This window comes from Salvelinus alpinus, chromosome 34 (genome assembly GCF_045679555.1).
Source record: "Salvelinus alpinus chromosome 34, SLU_Salpinus.1, whole genome shotgun sequence".
In the NCBI taxonomy this organism is placed as follows: Eukaryota; Metazoa; Chordata; class Actinopteri; order Salmoniformes; family Salmonidae; genus Salvelinus; species Salvelinus alpinus.
In genome coordinates, this window is record NC_092119.1 from 24,324,636 (window position 1) to 24,345,674 (window position 21,039).

At 44.8% G+C, this 21,039-nt stretch overlaps 2 pseudogenes; one reads left to right on the plus strand and one right to left on the minus strand.

Moving 5' to 3' along the window:
• Nucleotides 1-21,039, plus strand: part of LOC139563772 (RNA helicase aquarius-like) — a 94,797-nt pseudogene that overhangs the window by 54,697 nt on the left and 19,061 nt on the right.
• On the minus strand, nt 12,778-13,604 carry LOC139563679 (voltage-dependent anion-selective channel protein 2-like; annotated as a pseudogene).

Sequence of the window (21,039 nt, forward strand, 5' to 3'; positions counted from 1 at the left end):
AAAGAAATAATCGCCATTTTGGTGTCAACAAAAGCTACAAAAACACTATAAATATGCACTTACCTTCGAATAACTTCATCAGAAGGCACTCCCAGGATTCCCAGATCGACAATAAATGACTGAAAAGTTCCATAAAGCCCATCATTTAGCCACTTGTTGTTAGCATGTTCATCCCAGGAATCCATTTCATGACGCACGAACAATCCATCCAGACAAAAACTCAAAAAGTTCCGTTACAGGTCGTAGAAACAGGTCAAATGATGTTTGCAATCCATATTTAGTATGTGTTTTACATTAATCATCAATAAGGATCCAACCGGAGAATTTCATTGTCTGAAGAAAGAGCATTGGCACGAGAGCTCTCTCTCTCCCTCGCGCGCAAATCCTGACTGAGAATTTCTGACGACCACTCACTAGAACAGCTCCCATGAGCCCCTCCTTTATAGTAGAATAATAAGACTAAAATCGAAAGACGACGACATCTAGTGGAAGCCCTAGGCAGTGTTTGTTCAGCCATATCTAGACAGGGTACCATTTGACACTGTTTTGAAAATCGACTTCTCATTTCCTGTTTTGACCTCTTCTCAGGTTTTTGTCTGCCAAATGAGTTCTGTTATACTTACAGAAATAATTCAAACAGTTTTAGAAACGTCAGAGTGTTTTCTATACAATAGTAATAATAATATGCATGTATTACCTTCTGGGACAGAGTAGGAGGAAATTTAGTTTGGGCACGCAATTTGTTCAAAGTGGAAACACTGCCCCCTATCCCTATGAAGTTTTAACATACATCTTGAATAACGTTCCAACCGGAGAATTACATTGACTTCAGATGAGCGATGGAACAGAGCTCCCTCTCATGTCAAAGAATGGTCAGGTCATGGCAGACCTGACTAATTCCCCTCTCATTCGGCCCCCCTTCACAGTAGAGGCATCAGACAGAGTTCTACAGACTGTTGACATCTAGTGGAAGCCGTATAAAGTGCAAACTCATTCATGTCTCGCTGTGATTTCAATGGGATCTTGGTTGAAAATCGACCAGCCTCAGAATTTCCACTTCCTGTTTGGATTTTTTCTCAGGTTTTGCCTGCCATATGAGTTCTGTTATACTCACAGCCATAATTCAAACAGTTTTAGAAACTTCAGAGTGTTTTCTATCCAATACGAATAATACTATGCATATATTAGCAACTATGACTGAGGAGCAGGCTGTTTACTCTGGGCACCTCTGTGCACCTTTCATCCAAGCTACTCAATACTGCCCCTGCAGCCACAAGAAGTTAATGTAGGTTTTAAAAGCCACAGTGGGTGCAACATCTCCAATGCACTTCTTTATAAACGCACTCACCGAGTCAGCGAATAAGTCAATGTTGTTCTCTGAGGCTGACCGGAACATATTCCAGTACGCGTGATCAAAACAATCACAAGTATATGTTTTCAAAATGCATACTGCCTCCAGCTCATTGCAAAGTGGTGTGTGAGGTGCTGATGAGGCCTGTCTTCCGGTGCCTATATATTTACTGTTTGAGATGCTGTAGCAGCAGCTCTCACACTGTCTGACAGATTTTCCTCTCAATGGCTCTGTTTCTATATGCTATAAGCGTGTAATAAATGAGATGCATAATGAATAAAGTGTACATTTGCCAATTTAATTCAACATAATTATGCAAATTAACCTATAGACCGATGAGCATGACAAGTCAAATGTATTTACATCGATTGGTATTTCCATTAATGAATAGGCTTAAAAGCATTATTTCGCAATGGTATTTTTTCTTGTTCTCCTGGACAATTGGCCGGCTGCAATTTTATTTATCGGCTTTTACGTTTTTTAGCGGCCAAAAGCCGGCACACTTGTATTCAGCCCCTCCTGGTTGCATCCAGTCTTTATATAGAGATAACAATAACATTAGAGATTTATGGGAGCCATACGAAGGCCTTGTAGAAGCAATAAAGAAGTTATTGGATGGAGGTAATATCCTAACATGTGTGGTCTTGATTTATCTGGTATCCCCCGCATCACTGGCTGCATCACATCAGACTGGAGCACTTTACTGTGTTCCCTCAGCTCAGCCTCTTCCATTATGGTGCTGCAGAGATATGTCTGTCTCCCCCCGCTCAGAGATGTTAGACTCTCCCTCTAGAATCACAGGAGAAGGAAAGTGATCCGCCTCGGTGCCTGTTTCCTACAAGGAGTGTTTAAAGATAAAGGTTGTGTTTATGAGATGCCATCTAAGCAGACGATGCCATCATACGCACAAGCCCACGCATACACACACACACAGTCAGTTTCCCTGAATGAACTCAGCATGTACAGACATCTACCGCTTGGATTGCTCGACATCCATCCCAATGCCGTTGATCCTATTTCTTTCCTCCATTCTTTCTCTCCTTCCAGTCTGAGTGAATGCCCAGGGAGGGAAGAAATCCGGCTTCATTTCACCCTTCAACCGCTGAAGAACCACAGGCATTAAAACTAGAGCTAATTAATATTGCATGTTTTGATTGGGTTTAATGTTAAAATAGTAAAGCATCTAATATGAATATTCTCTAGTGCACTCAAAGGCTCCGCTTTTCTTTTCCTTTCAGGAAAACACCCCCAATCGTGCTTTTCCTATTCAGACCAGGCCTTGGAAGGGAATCTGTTGTGAAGTGCTTGGCTGCTCACTAAGCTTCTATTGAACACTAACCCATACCCTTTAAATTCTCACCCAGCCTGCCTCTGAGGCACCCACTCGGGCTTTATTGCTTAATTATACTACTCTTCCCTTTTGCGTCCAAGGATGATTGTCTTCCATCATGTATCATCTAATGACAAACATTTGCTCACTGTGGTGCAGCCCTTAGAACCAGTTGTCACTACCTGTCCATGCTGACAATTTAACCTCTAAACCTAACCCCAGGCCTCTGAGCAGTCGTCTTACTAGTGTGTGTGTGTGTGGGTGGGTGGGTGGGTGGGTGGTCCCGTCCCCCAATCAGGAGTTCTGTGCCTTTGAGCTGTTGATGAGCGGACTGGACCGCTCCAAGTACCTGCTGGTGTAGGAGGTGGGGCCTATAAAATGTTATTTAAAATGCAGATACACCCCCTGCCACCCCCACTAACTCCCTTTTTGATCCAGAAAAAATCCTGTACATAAAGATCAGACACATAGTACTCGAGTCAGAGGCAACTCGACAGTTACACTTCTTATCTTCTGTTTTCAGTATGACAACATCCTGATGGAGGACGCAGCTCAGATCCTGGCGATTGAGACCTTCATCCCTCTCCTGCTACAGGTAAATTACTACAGCCAGACCTGAAAAACCACCATAGCTAAACCCCTTTATTCAGGTCTAAAGCCCATCTTCAGGTCTATACCTGAAAAGACCTATTCATCCTGTCACTCAGGATGAATAGGTCCGTCCAGTCTTTATAGAGCCCCACAGTGGAGGTGTCGTAATAGCCATAAAACCTTACGGTCAAACAGGGAAATGGTTCCTTTCATTTTCCCCATGGGGGATATTAGAAACACTTAAAATAAGGGCTGCGGTTTTTGTAGGCTTACTCTGGTGTGACGTTTTGATAACCTTGTAAATCTCTCTCGGACAAGGGGACTTTTACCAATATACAGTGCATTCGGAAAGTATTCAGACCCCTTGACTTTTTCCACATTTTGTTCCAGCCTTATTCTAAAATGGATTGAATTGTTTTTTCCCCCTCATCAATCTGCACACAATACCCCATATTGACAAAGCAAAAACTGTTTTTTAGAAATGTTTGAAAATGTATTAAAAATAAGAACATGAAATATTACATTTACATAAGTATTCAGACCCTTTACTCAGTACTTTGTTGAAGCACCTTTGGCAATGATTACAGCCTCGAGTCTTCCTGGGTATGATGCTACAAGCTTGGCAAACCTGTATCTGGGGTGTTTCTCCCATTCTTCTCTGCAGATCCTCTCATTCTCTGTCCTTTCTCTGTTGTATGGGGAGCGTCGCTGCACATCTTTTTTCAAGTCTCTCCAGAGATGTTAGATTGGGTTCAAGTCCGGGATCTGACTTGGCCACTCAAGGACATTCAGAGACTTGTCCTGAAGCCACTCCTGCGTTGTCTTGGCTGTGTGCTTAGGGTCATTGTCCTGTTGGAAGGTGAACCTTTGACTTAGTCTGAGCGCTCTGGAGCAGGTTTTCATCAAGGATCTCTCCGTTCAGCTTTCCCTTGATCCTGACTAGTCTCCCAATCGCTGCCTGGTTTCTTCCAGATGTGGCTGTCTCGGAGCTCTATGGACAATTTCTCCGACCTCATGGCTTGGTTTTTGCTCTGACATGCACTGTCAACTGTGGGACCTTATATAGACAAGTGTGTGCCTTTCCAATTCATGTCCAATCAATTGAATTTACCACAGGTGGACTCCAATCAAGTTGTAGAAACATCTCAAGGATGCGATGACACTCAATTTCGAGTGTCATCGCAAAGGGTCTGAGAACTTATGTAAATAAGGTATTTCTGTTTGTTCATTATGGGGTATTGTGTGTAGATTGATGAGGAACATTTTTATTTAATCCATTTTAGAACAAGGCTGGAACGGAACAAAATGTGGATAAAGGAAAGGGGTCTGAATACTTTCGAATGCACTGTATTCTGCTCTATTTATGCTCAGATTCATAAATGCTAATTGGCATCAAAGTAGTATGAAAAACTACAAATCCCTTTAAACTCCTGCACATCAGCTCTAGCTGATACCTTTGCTAACAGGTATTGTGTCCATTTAAAACTTGCACAAGACAGTTCACAGAATTGTCCATGTTTTTGGTGCCGACAGAGATGCCCGCCTCGCTTCACGTTCTCAGGAAACTATGCAGTATTTCGTTTTTTGATGTGTTATTTCTTACATTGTTACCCCAGGAAATCTTACGTTTTATTACATACAGCCGGGAGGAACTATTGGATATAAGATCAATGTCAACTTACCAACATTACGACCAGGAAAACGACTTTCCCGAAGCGGATCCTCTGTTTGGTCCACCACCCAGGACAATGGATCGGATCCCAGCCGGCGACCCAAAACAACGGCGCCGCAGGAGGGGCAGAAGAAGCGGTCTTCTGGTCAGGCTCCGTAGACGGGCACATCGCGCACCGCTCCCAAGTTTACTACTCGCCAACGTCCAGTCTCTTGACAACAAGGTAGACAAAATCCGAGCAAAGGTTGCCTTCCAGAGAGACATCAGAGATTGTAACGTTCTTTGTTTCACGGAAATGTGTCTCACTCGAGACACGCTATCGGAGTCGGTACAGCCACCTGGTTTCTTCACGCATCGCGCTGACAGAAACAAACATCTCTCTGGTAAGAAGAAGGGCGGGGGGTATGCCTTATGATTAACGAGACGTGGTGTGATCATAACAGCATACAGGAACTCAAGTCCTTTTGCTCACCTGACCTAGAATCCCTTACAATCAAATGTCGACCACATTATCTACCAAGAGAACTCTCTTCGATTATAATCACAGCCGTATATATCCCCCCAAGCAGACACATCGATGGCCCTGTATGAACTTCATTGGACTCTATGTAAACTGGAAACCACATATCCTGAGGCTGCATTCATTGTTGCTGGGGATTTTAACAAGGCTAATCTGAAAACAAGACTCTCTAAATGTTATCAGCATATCGAATGCGCTACCCGGGCAGAAAAAATCCTGGACCATTGTTACTCTAACTTCCGCGACACATACAAAGCCCTGCCCCGCCCTCCTTTCGGAAAATCTTACCACGACTCCATTTTGTTGCTCCCAGCCTATAGACAGAAACTAAAACAGGAAACGCCCGTGCTCAGGTCTGTTCAACGCTTGTCCGACAAATCTGATTCCACACTTCAAGATTGCTTCGATCACTTGAACTGGGATATGTTCCGCATAGCGTCGGACAACAACATTGATGAATACTCTGATTTGGTTAGCGAGTTTACTAGCAAGTGCATCGGTGATGTTGTACCCACAGCAACTATTAAAACCTTCCCCAACCAGAAATCGTGGATTGAAGGCAGCATTCGTGCAAAACTGAAAGCGCGAACCACAGCTTTTAAATCAGGGCAAGGCGACCGGAAACATGACCGAATACAAACAGTGTAGCTATTCCCTCCGCAAGGCAATCAAACAAGCTAAGCGTCAGTAGAGTCGCAATTAAACGGCTCAGACATGAGAGGTATGTGGCAGGGTCTACAGTCAATCACGAACTACAAAAAGAAAACCAGCCCCATCGCGGACCACGATGTCCTGCACCCAGACAAACGAAACAACTTCTTTGCTCGCTTTGAGGACAATACAGTGCCAACGACACGGTCCGCTACCAAAACCTGCGGGCTCTCCTTCACCGCAGCCAGTGTGAGTAAAGCATTTAAACGTGTTAACCCTCGCAAAGCTGCTGGCCCAAACGGCATCCTTAGCCGCGTCCTCAGAGCATGCGCAGACCAGCTGGCTGGTGTGTTTACGGACATATTCAATCAAACCTTATCCCAGTCTGCTGTTCCCACATGCTTCAAGAGGGCCACCATTGTTCCAGTTCCAAAGAAAGCTAAGGCAACTGAGCTAAATGACTATCGCCCCGTAGCACTCACCTCCGTCATCATGAAGTGCTTTGAGAGACTATTCAAGGATCATATCACCTCCACCCTACCTGACACCCTAGACCCACTCCAATTTGCTTACCGCCCCAATAGGTCCACAGACGATGCAATCGCAACCACACTGCACACTGCCCTAACCCATCTGGACAAGAGGAATACCTATGTAAGAATGCTCTTCATCGACTACAGCTCAGCATTTAAAACCATAGTACCCTCCAAACTCGTCATTAAGCCACCCCCAGGTGGTGAGGGTAGGAAACAACATCTCCACCCCGCTGATCCTCAATACTGGGGCCCCACAAGGGTGCGTTCTCAGCCCTCTCCTGTACTCCCTGTTCACCCATGACTGCATGGCCATGCACGCCTCCAACTCAATCATCAAGTTTGCAGATGACACTACAGTGGTAGGCTTGATTACCAACAACAACGAGACGCCCTACAGGGAGGAGGTGAGGGCCTTTGGAGTGTGGTGTCAGGAAAATAACCTCACACTCAACGTCAACAAAACAAAGGAGATGATCGTGGACTTTAGGAAACAGCAGAGGGAGCACCCCCCTATCCACATCGACGGGACAGTAGTGGAGAAGGTGGAAAGTTTTAAGTTCCTCGGCGTACACATCACGGACTAACTGAATTGGTCCACCCAAACAGACAGCGTGGTGAAGAAGGCACAACAGCGCCTCTTCAACCTCAGGAGGCTGAAGAGATTCGGATTGTCACCAAAAACGCTCACAAACTTTTACAGATGCACAATCGAGATGCATCCTGTCAGGCTGTATCACCGCCTGGTACGGCAACTGCTCCGCCGACAACCGTAAGGCTCTCCAGAGGGTAGTGAGGTCTGCACAACGCATCACCGGGGGCAAACTACCTGCTCTACAGGACACCTACACCACCCGATGTCACAGGAAGGCCAAAAAGATCATCAAGGACAACAACCACCCGACCCACTGCCTGTTCACCCTGCTATCATCCAGAAGGCGAGGTCAGTACAGGTGCATCAAAGCTGGGACCGAGAGACTGAAAAACAGCTTCTATCTCAAGTCCATCAGTCTGTTAAACAGCCATCACTAACATTGAGTGGCTGCTGCCAACATACTGACTCAAATCTCTAGCCACTTTAATAATAAAAAATTGGATGTAATAAATGTATTGCTAGTCACTTTAAACAATGCCACTTTATATAATGTTTACATACCCTACACTACTCATCTCATATGTACAGTGGGGCAAAAAAGTATTTAGTCAGCCACCAATTGTGCAAGTTCTCCCACTTAAAAAGATGAGAGGCCTGTAATTTTCATCATAGGTACACTTCAACTATGACAGACAAATCCAGAAAATCACATTTTAGGATTTTTTATGAATTTATTTGCAAATTATGGTGGAAGTTATTTGGACCGGCACACGGGGAGATTGCCGGAGTCAGGTAGGAGACCTGAGCCAACTCCCCGTGCTTACCGGGTGGAGCGTCGTACTGGTCAAGGAACCGTGTTATGCGGTGGAGCACACGGTGTCTCCACTACATGTTCATAGCCCGGTGCGCTACATCGCAGCTCCTCGCATCAGCCGGGCTAGAGTGGGCATCGAGCCAGGAGGGATTGTGCCAGCCCTGCTATCCAGACCTCCAGTACATCTCTACGGCCCAGGATATCCTGTGCTGGCTCTGCGCACTGTGTCTCCAGTGCGTCTGCACAGCCCAGTGCGTCCTGCGCCCCGCACGTGCAGGGCCAAAGTCACCATCCAGCCAGGACGGGTTGTGCAGGCTCCTTGCCCGAGACCTCCAGTGTGCCTCCACGGCCCAGTGCATCCGGTGCCTCGGCCAAGGACAAGGCCTCCTGCATGTCTCCCCAGCCTGGTGAGTCCTGTGCCTTCTCCCAGAGCCCGATGCCTCCAGTGATGATCCATGGCACGAAGCCTCCAGCGATGATCCATGGCACGAAGCCTCCAGCGATGATCCATGGCACGAGGCCTCCAGCGATGATCCATGGCACGAAGCCTCCAGCGATGATCCATGGCACGAAGCCTCCAGCGATGATCCATGGCACGAAGCCTCCAGCGATGATCCATGGCACGAGGCATCCAGAGTCGACCTCCTGTCCGGAGCAGCCAGGGTCGCCCTCCCGTCCGGAGCAGCCAGGGTCGCCCTCCCGTCCGGAGCAGCCAGGGTCGCCCTCCTGTCCGGAGCAGCCAGGGTCGCCCTCCCGTCCGGAGCAGCCAGGGTCGCCCTCCCGTCCGGAGCAGCCAGGGTCGCCCTCCCGTCCGGAGCAGCCAGGGTCGCCCTCCCGTCCGGAGCAGCCAGGGTCGCCCTCCCGTCCGGAGCAGCCAGGGTCGCCCTCCCGTCCGGAGCAGCCAGGGTCGCCCTCCCGTCCGGGGCAGCCAGGGTCGCCCTCCCGTCCGGGGCAGCCAGGGTCGCCCTCCCGTCCGGGGCAGCCAGGGTCGCCCTCCCGTCCGGGGCAGCCAGAGGGTCCCCGCTCTAGAGGCGCCACCTAAGTGGGCCAAGCCATAGGTGGAGCGGGGTCTACGTTCCGCACCAGAGCCGCCACCGCGGTGAAATGCCCACCCAGACCCTCCCCTATAGGTTCAGGTTTTGCGGCCGGAGTCCGCACCTTTTGGGGGGGGGGTACTGTCACGCCCTGACCTTAGTTCCTTTGTTATGTCTCTATTTTGGTTTGGTCAGGGTGTGAGTTGGGGTGGGCATTCTATGTTTTTGTTCTATGTTTTATATTTCTATGGCCGAGTGTGGTTCTCAGTCAGAGGCAGCTGTCTATTGTTGTCTCTGATTGAGAACCATACTTAAGTAGCCTCATCCCACCTGTGTTTTGTGGGAAGTTGTTTTCTGTTGTGTGTCTGCACCAGCCAGAACTGTTTCGGTCGTTATCTTTGTTATTTTTGTTATTTCAGTGTTCATTTAATAAATATGGACACGTACCACGCTGCACCTTGGTCCTCTGCTTCCAACAGCCGTTACAGTTTCCCTGTTTGACCTCTATGTTTTATGGGTATTATGACTCATACTGGGGTACTCTATTGGGCTGTCAATGCTGGGGCCTAATATCCTCAGATAACACAAGGGTCTGTTTAGAGGAGACCATTAAGCCACATCAACCTGGCCAATGACCTCTTAGTCTCCTCTCGCCCATGATGCCTTCTGTTGTAGTATCCGCTACGCGTGGTAACGAAAATCCACCTGCCCCACATCCCCCCTCTTTTTCCTTCCATTGCATCCCTATCGGTGATTGAAGCATGTTTGACTTACAAGCCTTGGTAATATCAAGTTTGTCTGGGGCAAGCCCTCATTAAACTCTCCCTCCTAATCAGCAGCAGCTAAGCCAACTCATCAGTCTCTTTCCTACTCTCCTACATTCAGTGTACCAGGCAGATGTATAGAGCACAATTTTTTTTTACATTTTATTTTGTGTAAAAACAATACCAGTCAAAAGTTTTTGGACACACCTACTCATTCAAGGGTTTTTCTTTATTTGTACTATTTTCTACATTGTATAATAATAGTGAAGACATCAAAACTATGAAATAACACACATGGAATCATGTAGTAACCAAAAAAGTGTGAAACAAGTCAAAATATATTTTATATTTGATTCTTCAAAGTAGCCACCCTTTGCCTTGATGACAGCTTTGCACGCTCATAGTTCACTATTATTCTACAATGTTGCAAATAGTAAAAATAAAGAAAAACCTTGGAATGAGTAGGTGTGTCCAAACTTTTGACTGGTACTGTATATATTTGACTTGTTTAAGGACTTTATTGTTAAGGTAGACATACACAAGTGGACTTGGTTTCTGATCATTGTTCCAGTCATATCATTTATACACAGCTATGGGAAGGGGACCTGGAGGATACACTCAGTTATAATAGGTCATCTTTTCCTTTCTAATCACACCCAGAAAATCCCATTTGGCATTGTTGTGCAATTTATATTACCATGTTCAACCAGGAAGCAGGTTGGGTAATCAAGATAGTACGGGTCTGCCAATGACTGCCAGGATATGTTAATTGTTCAATAAGCATAATTAACATATCCTGGAGAATATTAGCTAAATATACTGAACAATGACTAGGCAGGGGTGCAGCCATGGGCCACCTGTTCTGTGGTTGTGAGGCCGGTTGGACGTACACTCAAATTCTCTTGAAGGCGGCTTATGGTAGAGCATTTTTTATTTTTTATCTGGCATTTGCTGCTATAACAGCCTCCAATCTTCTGGGAAGGCTTTCCACTAGATGATGGAACATTGTTGCGGGGACTTACTTCCATTCAGCCACGAGCATTAGTGAGGTTGGGCGGGTAGGCTTGGCTCGCAGTCGCCATTTAAATTCATCCCAAAGATGTTCAATGGGGTTGAGGTCAGGACAAACAATTTCTGTATGGACCTCGCTTTGTCCACGGGGACATTGTCATGCTGAAACAGGAAAGGGCCGTACCCAAACTGTTGCCACAAAGTTGGAAGCACAGAATCGTCTAGAATGTCATTGTATGCTGTAGTGTTAAGATTTCCCTTCAAGGGAACTATTGGGCCCCAGACCTTTATTCCTCATCCATCAAACTTTACAGTTGACACTATGCATTTGGCAGGTAGTGTTCTCCTGGCAATAGCCAAACCCACATTCATCCGTCAGACTGCCAGATGGTGAAGCGTAATTCATCACTCCAGAGAATGTGTTTCCACTGTGCCAGAGTCCAATGGCATCAAGCTTTACACCACTCCAGCCGACGCTTGGCATTGCGCAAGGCTTGTGTGTGGCTGCTCGGCTATGGAAATCCATTTCATGAAGCTCCGGATGAACAGTTCTTATGCTGACGTTGCTTCCAGAGGCAGTTTGGAACTCTACTGAGTGTTGCAACCGAGGACAGACGAATTTTACGCGCTTCAGCACTCGGTGGTCCCATTCTGTGAGCTTGTGTGACCTACCACTTCGCGACTGAACAGACAGTGCCACGTTCCAAGTCACTGAGCTCTTCACTAAGGCCATCCTACTGCCAATGTTTGTTTATCAAATCAAATCAAATCAAATTTTATTAGTCACATACACATGGTTAGCAGATGTTAATGCGAGTGTAGCGAAATGCTTGTGCTTCTAGTTCCGACAATGCAGTAATAACCAACAAGTAATCTAACCTAACAATTCCACAACTACTACCTTATACACACACAAGTGTAAAGGGATAAAGAATATGTACATAAAGATATATGAATGAGTGGTGGTACAGAACGGCATAGGCAAGATGCAGTAGATGGTATAGAGTACGGTATATACATATGAGATGAGTACTGTAGGGTATGTAAACATAAAGTGGCATAGTTTAAAGTGGCTAGTGGTACATGTATTACATAAAGATGGCAAGATGCAGTAGATGATATAGAGTACAGTATATACATATGAGATGGGTAATGTAGGGTATGTAAACATTATATTAAGTGGCATTGTTTAAAGTGGCTAGTGGTACATTTTTACATAATTTCCATCAATTCCCATTTTTAAAGTGGCTGGAGTTGAGTCAGTATGTTGGCAGCGGCCGCTAAATGTTAGTGGTGGCTGTTTAACAGTCTGATGGCCTTGAGATAGAAGCTGTTTTTCAGTCTCTCGGTCCCTGCTTTGATGCTTATGGAGATTGCATGGCGGTGTGCTCGATTTTGTACACCTGTCAGCAATGGGTGTGCCTGAAATACCTGAATCCACACATTTTAAGGGTTGTCTACATACATAGTACTTGTGTGTATATATAGTGTCTTCATGTAACCCTCTTCGTATTGTCCTATCCAATGAGGCAAACCACTAAAGCAGATGTAAAAGATGCAGAAGGAATGCTCTATTTGAGGAGGATGTTTTTCACTAGTGGTACAACACAGTATAGGGCTACATGACTGAATAAATAGCAGACCTAGTAGTACTTGGCTACTGTAGAACACACAGGATGACTGACTACAAACCAACTGAAAGGAAATGACAGTGGCTAATGGTTTGGGGATCCATCTAACTGACACAACTGAAGGCTATGTTATGTATGTTGTTGCTTTAGATTAGATTCATCCCTTTCCTTTGAGACATCCCTTAAGGGTTGTTTGGCTGGTAATACATCAGGCCAAATTCTTCTGCTATTCCGTCAAATATTAAATATGACGACTTCACTAGACAGGTTAGCTAGATACTTATGCCTCTAGCTCCAGGCCCAGTCCCAGTTTGTGGCCACCGGTGTTGATGCTCTTGCCATCGACCAGTGCAGACAGGGTGAGTTTCATACCTGGCAGCAGTGTCTGGGTGTAGCTAACTCCTACCAACCTGGCATTGTTAACTTTAGCGGATATGAGGCACTGGAGTCCAGCTGGTACTTGGCAGCGATGCCAAAGCAGATGCTGTTGCTGCGTGCTGTCCAGACAAGGTTCACAGCTGTCTCCAGGTTGTCATTCACCTTCTGGTAGATGGACTCTCCAAACTCTGTGCCATCGTTAACATTGGTTTGTAGCTTTAAGTCTCCTGTCTTGTAGCTGACAGCAAAGTTGCTCTGGGTCATTTTGGACTTGGCTGTGTTGAAGGTCTTCTGGTAGCCAGCCAGCCATCCCTCGTACCCGGCCACCGCTGCCCCCATGCATGGCCGGGCCGGCAAAGTCAGTCTACATCCACTCCCAGGTTGACGTATTCACACTTATAGGCAGTCTTCACCTTACCACTTTTCTTGACAGAATTTGGTGAGAGTTGGGTGTTGAACGTAAGTTCCGGTCCTTTGGTTGCCTGATCTTCAATGGTGATCTCCGTCCCCAGAGTGTGGTCTGTGGTCCACTTCTCTTTAAACGTCAGACCGTATTCACCCCATTTGTCTCCAGGTTGCCATTGACTTTGCTAGTGTCAGTGTTGGACGAGCCAGAGGTTTTGAATTCTACTCCATTTGAAGACTTGTTCTTGACATCAAGTTTCACCTATCCAAAACCATATACTTTGTTGAAGATGTCCTTTGCAGATATGATGGAGAGACAGACATACTTCTGGAAGTTTTGCAGCTTTGCTTCAGTTGCTTGGAGCTTTGCATTGGTGCAGATAGTTGTTTCCAGGCTGTATCTGACACCGCGACACAGTCCTGTGGTCCAGCTGGAGGGCGATGGAGCGCAGAGTTCGCCACTCAGTTAACAGGCAGAGGGGTGAGAATGGAGAGAATGAAAGCAGGTGAAGAACAGATGTGTGAAGAGGTGCCGTGGCGATGAGGGGTGTTTGAAATGCAAGGCAGACCGAATGAATGTTTTCGCTGCTTGTGAAAAGAGAAAGAAAGTAGGGATAAGGAAACAGGGAGAGAAGGCATACAGCTATTCTCCAGGGGTCTGTGCTTTTGTGAGGCAGCAGACAAATGCAAAGAACGTCAGCACCCAACACATGTTCACCACCAACACACACTAATGCTGCAATATGTCTCCCCATGACCACCAGTCTATGAGCTGTCCTAGTGGAACACCTGTACGCTGTGGAAGGGGGCGCTAAACTAAAGCAACACTGACACAGATATTAACTAGCTAATCACCACCATACAATCAGATCTAACCATCCATAATTAAAGATGCACTATGTATAAATCACTCTGCCATTTCCTGGTTGCTAAAATTCTAATAGTTTGCCTAATTTCAGTTTCTGCCAAAACAAGCAAGTGTAGTGTTGAGAATCATTGTACCATCTAAATCGCTGTGAAATATATTTTCCATAACCAAAAGTATTGTATTTTCAGCTGTTTGAAACTGGTGTACAAAACCGAAAGTAAGACGCAAAAACAAAGCACAGGAAGCATAGCAGTAGGGCACATAGAACAGATCTACTGCTTGGTTGGGTCGCTCAAAAATGTGCATATTGCAGCTTTAAGCAAACTTTTCTTTTACAATCAAAACGTTTTTTTTTTTAAATTGGTAATGCATGGGCAGTCATTTTCCCTCAAACACTCTATGGTCTCTGTGGAGGAGAACTGAACTGACCTTGAACGTTGACACTGACCTACAGTATATTTCCTCTCCAGAACCCAGAGGACGGTTACAGCAGGTTGGAAGCGTTGGATCATGATAGGAGACCACCAGCAGCTGCCCCCCGTCATTAAGAACATGGCCTTCCAGAAGTACTCCAACATGGAGCAGTCCCTGTTCACCCGCTTCGTACACCTTGGGGTACCCACCGTTGACTTGGATGACCAGGGACGTGCCCGTGCCAGGTGGGTTATGGGCACTGGGGACATAACAGTGAATATGGTTCAAACAGAAATGCTCAGTACATATTGCATTGCATTGCTTGCTGTTTGGGGTTTTAGGCTGGGTTTCTTTTTAAGCACTTTGTGACATTTGCTGATGTAAAAATGGATTTATAAATAAAAACATTTGATTTGATATTTTTTTATTATCTATAATCAAACAAACATGTCTGAACATGTACAAAATCATTTTGAAATGTGAAAATACTTTATCATGCTGTTTTTGATCATCAAACATTAGTGCAAAAATATCAACACAATATTTCGTTAGTGTGTATGACGTCTTTTAAACCTTTTAAACATAAGACGAGACGAAAATAACTAGTCTGTTAGCCAATTAAAAAACCCTGGCTACGTCCATGATCCAATAGTTGCTAAGTACCAGTTGATACACGTGAATACGGTCATGTCTCCCTGGCTAATTGTCTAGTCAGTTGAGTAGTTAAGTGGATAGTCACTTGAGTTTATATTACCTCTGGTGCCCTCTATGTATACTAACTAACATGGACGCTAAGCTAAAGTGGTGAATAGTGAATCTCTTTAATGCTAATACTATGTTGGCTCTCTCTAACCATAGGAATGAATGGTGAATCTTTCTCTGATGCTAATGCTAGCATGGTTCTCCATCTCTCCTCCAGTCTGTGTAATCTATATAACTGGCGCTATAAGCAGCTGGAGAACCTGCCCCACGTACAGCTGCTGCCCCAGTTCCAGGCCCCTAACCCTGGCCTGACCTTTGACTTCCAGCTCCTCAACGTGGAGGACTTCAATTGAGTGGGAGAGTCAGAGCCCAACCCTTATTTCTACCAGGTTAATAACACACATATTCACAGAAACACACACATATAAACAGGAACATACACAGGAACACACGCACAGTACCAACAGGGTTGGGTAGGTTACTTTCTAAATGTAATTCGTTACAGTTAGTAGTTACCTGTCCAAAATTGTAATCAGTAACTTTTGGATTATCCATACTCAGTAACGTAATCTGATTACGTTCAGTTACTTTTAGATTACTTTGCCCTTAAGGGGCGTTAGAAGAAGACAAAAATGTATGTTACCAATTGAACAACATCTATTGCAGGATAAATCAATGTTAAAGTTTACATAGCTGGCATATATGGATGTTACATTTTACTTTATGGGTTGGTTATGTAGGTGTCTTCTAACCCATCACTTTCTACTACATATAATAATACAATTAAATTATATCTATATCACCTATCACTATATGATTCCATATGTGTTATTTCATAGTTTTGATATCTTCACTATTATTCTACAATGTAAAAAATAGTAAAAGTAAAGAAAACCCTCCAATGAGTAGGTGAGTCCAAACTTTTGACTGGTACTGTACACAGCAACACATGCACACGTACACAGCAACACACGCATACATACACAGGAACACACACACACAAGTACACAGGAACACACACACAAGCATTCCACATACACACTCACTCCGCAGAGTAGCAGAGGATATTGTTCAATGATTCATTCATTTAAACCATAATGGATCCGGGACAAGTCCAGTTGATATATACATTACCAAGCGCACCGCTAACACTGGAGCCACTCAGGACAGGCTAGTGATTTGTCCTCTGGACTAGCAGCCAGATTGTCTTTCCTTATAAAGTGGCTCGCTCAGGAGTGTCCTGAAGTTGCTCATTGTTGTTTAAATAAGCACCATGTCTCTCGGTCTGAACATGTTAAATGAGGAGCATGTGTGTCTCTCGGTCTGGACATGTTAAATGAGGAGCATGTGTTTCGGTCTGGACATGTTAAATGAGGAGCATGTGTGTCTCTCGGTCTGGACATGTTAAATGAGGAGCATGTGTTTCGGTCTGGACATGTTAAATGAGGAGCATGTGTGTCTGTCGGTCTGGACATGTTAAATGAGGAGCATGTGTGTCTCTCGGTCTGGACATGTTAAATGAGGAGCATGTGTGTCTCTCGGTCTGGACATGTTAAATGACGAGCATGTATGTCACGGTCTGGACATGTTAAATGACGAGCATGTATGTCACGGTCTGGACATGTTAAATGAGGAGCATGTGTGTCTCTCGGTCTGGACATGTTAAATGAGGAGCATGTGTCTCGGTCTGGACATGTTAAATGAGGAGCATGTGTCTCGGTCTGGACATGTTAAATGAGGAGCATGTGTCTCGGTCTGGACATGTTAAATGAGGAGCATGTATGTCTCTTGGTCTGGACATGTTAAATGAGGAGCATGTGTGTCTCTCGGCCTGGACATGTTAAATGAGGAGCATGTCTCTCGGTCTGAACATGTTAAATGAGGAGCATGTGTCTCGGTCTGGACATGTTAAATGAGGAGCATGTCTCTCGGTCTGGACATGTTAAATGAGGAGCATGTCTCTCGGTCTGGACATGTTAAATGAGGAGCATGTGTCTCGGTCTGGACATGTTAAATGAGGAGCATGTGTCTCGGTCTGAACATGTTAAATGAGGAGCATGTGTCTCGGTCTGGACATGTTAAATGAGGAGCATGTGTCTCGGTCTGGACATGTTAAATGAGGAGCATGTGTGTCTCTCGGTCTGGACATGTTAAATGAGGAGCATGTGTGTCTCTCGGTCTGGACATGTTAAATGAGGAGCATGTGTGTCTCTCGGTCTGGACATGTTAAATGAGGAGCATGTATGTCTCTCGGTCTGGACATGTTAAATGAGGAGCATGTACAGTTGAAGTCGGAAGTTTACATACACTTAGGTTGGAGTCATTAAAAGTCGTTTTTCAATCACTCCACAAATTTCTTGTTAACAAACTATAGTTTTGGCAAGTCGGTTAGGACATCTACTTTGTGCCTGACACAAGTCATTTTTCCAACAATTGTTTACAGACAGATTATTTCCCTTATAATTCACTGTATCACAATTCCAGTTGGTCAGAAGTTTACATACACTAAGTTGACTGTGACTTTAATCAGCTTGGAAAATTTCAGAAAATTATGTCATGGCTTTAGAAGCCTCTGATAGGCTAACTGACATAATTTGAGTCAATTGGAGGTGTACCTGTGGATGTATTTCAAGGCCTACCTTCAAACTCAGTGCCTCTTTGCTGGACATCATTGGAAAATCAAAAGAAATCAGCTAAGACTTCAGAAAATAATTGTAGACCTCCAAAAGTCTGATCATCCTTGGGAGCAATTTCCAAATGCCTGAAGGTATCACGTTCATCTGTACAAACAATAGTACGCAAGTATAAACACCATGGGACCACGCAGCCGTCATACCGCTCAGGAAGGAGACGTGTTCTGTCTCCTAGAGATGAAGGGACTGGTGCGAAAAGTGCAAATCAATCCCAGAACAACAGCAAAGGACCTTGTGAAGAAGCTGGAGGAAGCAGGTACAAAAGTATCTATATCCACAGTAAAACGAGTTCTAAATGACATAACCTGAAAGGCCGCTCAGCAAGGAAGAAACCACTGCTCCAAAACCGCCATCAAAAAGCCAGACTACGGTTTGCAACTGCACATGGGGACAAAGATCGTACTTTTTGGAGAAATGTCCTCTGGTCTAATGAAACAAAAATAGAACTGTTTGGCCATAATGACCGTCATTATGTTTGGAGGAAAAAGGGGGATGCTTGCAAGCCCAAGAACACCACCCCAACCGTGAAGCACGGGGGTGGCAGCATCATGTTGTCCCTCCTGCTTTGCTGCAGGAGGGACTGGTGCACTTCACAAAATAGATGGCATCATGAGGTAGGGAAATTATGTGGATATATTGAAGCAACATCTCAAGACATCAGTCAGGACGTTAAAGCTTGGTCGCAAATGGGTCTTCCAAATGGACAATGACCCCAAGCATACTTCCAAAGTTGTGGCAAAATGGCTTAAGGACAACAAAGTCAAGGTATTGAAGTGGCCATCACAAAGCCCTGACCTCAATCCTATAGAAAATCTGTGGGTAGAACTGAAAAGGTGTGTGCCAGCAATGAGGCCTACAAAGTTGACTCAGTTACACCAGCTCTGTCAGGATCAATGGGCCAAAATTCACCCAACTTATTGTGGGAAGCTTGTGGAAGGCTACACAAAACTTTTTACCCAAGTTAAACAATTTAAAAGCTATGCTACCAAATACTAATTGAGTGCATGTAAACTTCTGACCCACTGGGAATGTGATGAAAGAAATAAAAATTGAAATAAATCATTCTCGCTACTATTATTCTGACATTTCACATTCTTAAAATGAAGTGGTGATTCTAACTGACCTAAGACAGGGACATTTTACTAGGATTAAATGTCAGGAATTGTGAAAAACTGAGTTTAAATGTATTTGGCCAAGGTGTATGTAAACTTCTGACTTCAACTGTATGTTTCGGTCTGGACATGAGGACAATGTTTCTCGTTCTGGACATGTTAAATGAGGAGCATATACAGTAGCTTGCAAAATAATTCACCTCCCTTGGCATTTTTCAAATTTTGTTTCCTTACAACCTGGAATTAAAATATATTTTTTGGGGGGTTTGTAATCATTTGATTTACAGAACATGCCTACCATCTTGAAGATGCAAAATATGTTTTATTGTGAAACAAACAACTGGAGCGTGGATAAAGTCAATACTTTGTAGAGCCACCATTTGCAGCAATTACAGCTGTAAGTATCTTGGGGTATATCTCTATAAGCTTGGCACATCTAGCCAATGGGAATTTTGCCAATTCTTCAAGGCAAAACTGCTCCAGCTCCTTCAAGTTGGATGGGTTCCGCTGGTGTATAGCAATCTTTAAGTCATACCACAGATTCTCAATTGGATTGAGGTCTTGGGGGGTTTAAGGGGGGTTTAAGGGGAACATCCCACCATCATCAAATCAAAAAGGAGCATGTTCAAAGTTTTGGATATTTTTTATAACCCAACCCTCATCTGTACTTCTCCACATCTTTGTCCCTGACCTGTTTGGAGAGCTCCTTTGTCTTCATGGTGCTGCTTGCTTGGTGGTGCCCCTTGCTTCTTGGTGTTGCCGACTTCTTGGTGTTGCCGGGCCTTTCAGAACAGGTGTATACATACTGAGATCATGTGACACTTAGATTGCACACAGGTGGACTTTATTTAACTCATTATGTGACTTCTGAAGGTATTTGGTTGCACCAGATCTTATTTAGGGGCTTCATAGCAAAGGGGTAAATACATATGTACCCACCACTTTTCCCTTTTTAATTTTGTCCCCCCAAAAATGTATAAATCTATATTTTTTTATTCACTTCACCAATTTGTACTATTTGGTTACCAACGTCCATTACATGAAATCCAAATATAAATCAATTACATTTACAGGTTGTAATGCAACAAAATAGGAAAAACGCCAAGGGGGATGAATTATTTTGCAAGACACTGTATGTCTCGGTCTGAACATGTTAAATGAGGAGCATGTATCTCTCGGCCTGGACATGTTAAATGAGGAGCATGTGTCTCGGTCTGGACATGTTAAATGAGGAGCATGTATCTCTCGGCCTGGACATGTTAAATGAGGAGCATGTGTCTCGGTCTGGACATGTTAAATGAGGAGCATGTGTCTCGGTCTGGACATGTTAAATGAGGAGCATGTGTGTCTCGGTCTGGACATGTTAAATGAGGAGCATGTGTGTCTCGGTTTCTCCTCTCCGTTTGGCTGTTGCCAATTTCAGACGCCTCAAGGGAACTGACCACATCTCTCATCTCACCCCCTTACACACACTTGTCCCGAGACCAGAGGGGTACCCTCCCTCACACACACACACACACACACACACACACACACACACACACACACACACACACACACACACACACACACACACACACACACACACACACACACACACACACACGATAGTGCCAGTGTTTGGTGAATGCCTGTCACAGCAGTACACAAACGGCCGTCTTTCCCCCGTGCCACAAGCACACACTCCATTGAGCACTAGCAACATGAGACCTAGCCAGCAACAATCTATCCCCATTTCTCTTTGGTGTGGCTCATTTGCTAAAGTACATGTGCGTTAATACTCCAACCCCTCAAGCTCATTGTTGGTGCCCCCTGCTCTGCACTTGCACTGTTCTGAAATGAGTCATAATGGAAAATGTTTTCTCTTTATTTATCTCGGGTAGTTGGAAAATGACGTGCGTCACATCATACACGTTGTATGGTTTGGGATGTAAAGTAGACCCCCTTCATTTAAGCGACAAAGCCTGAGG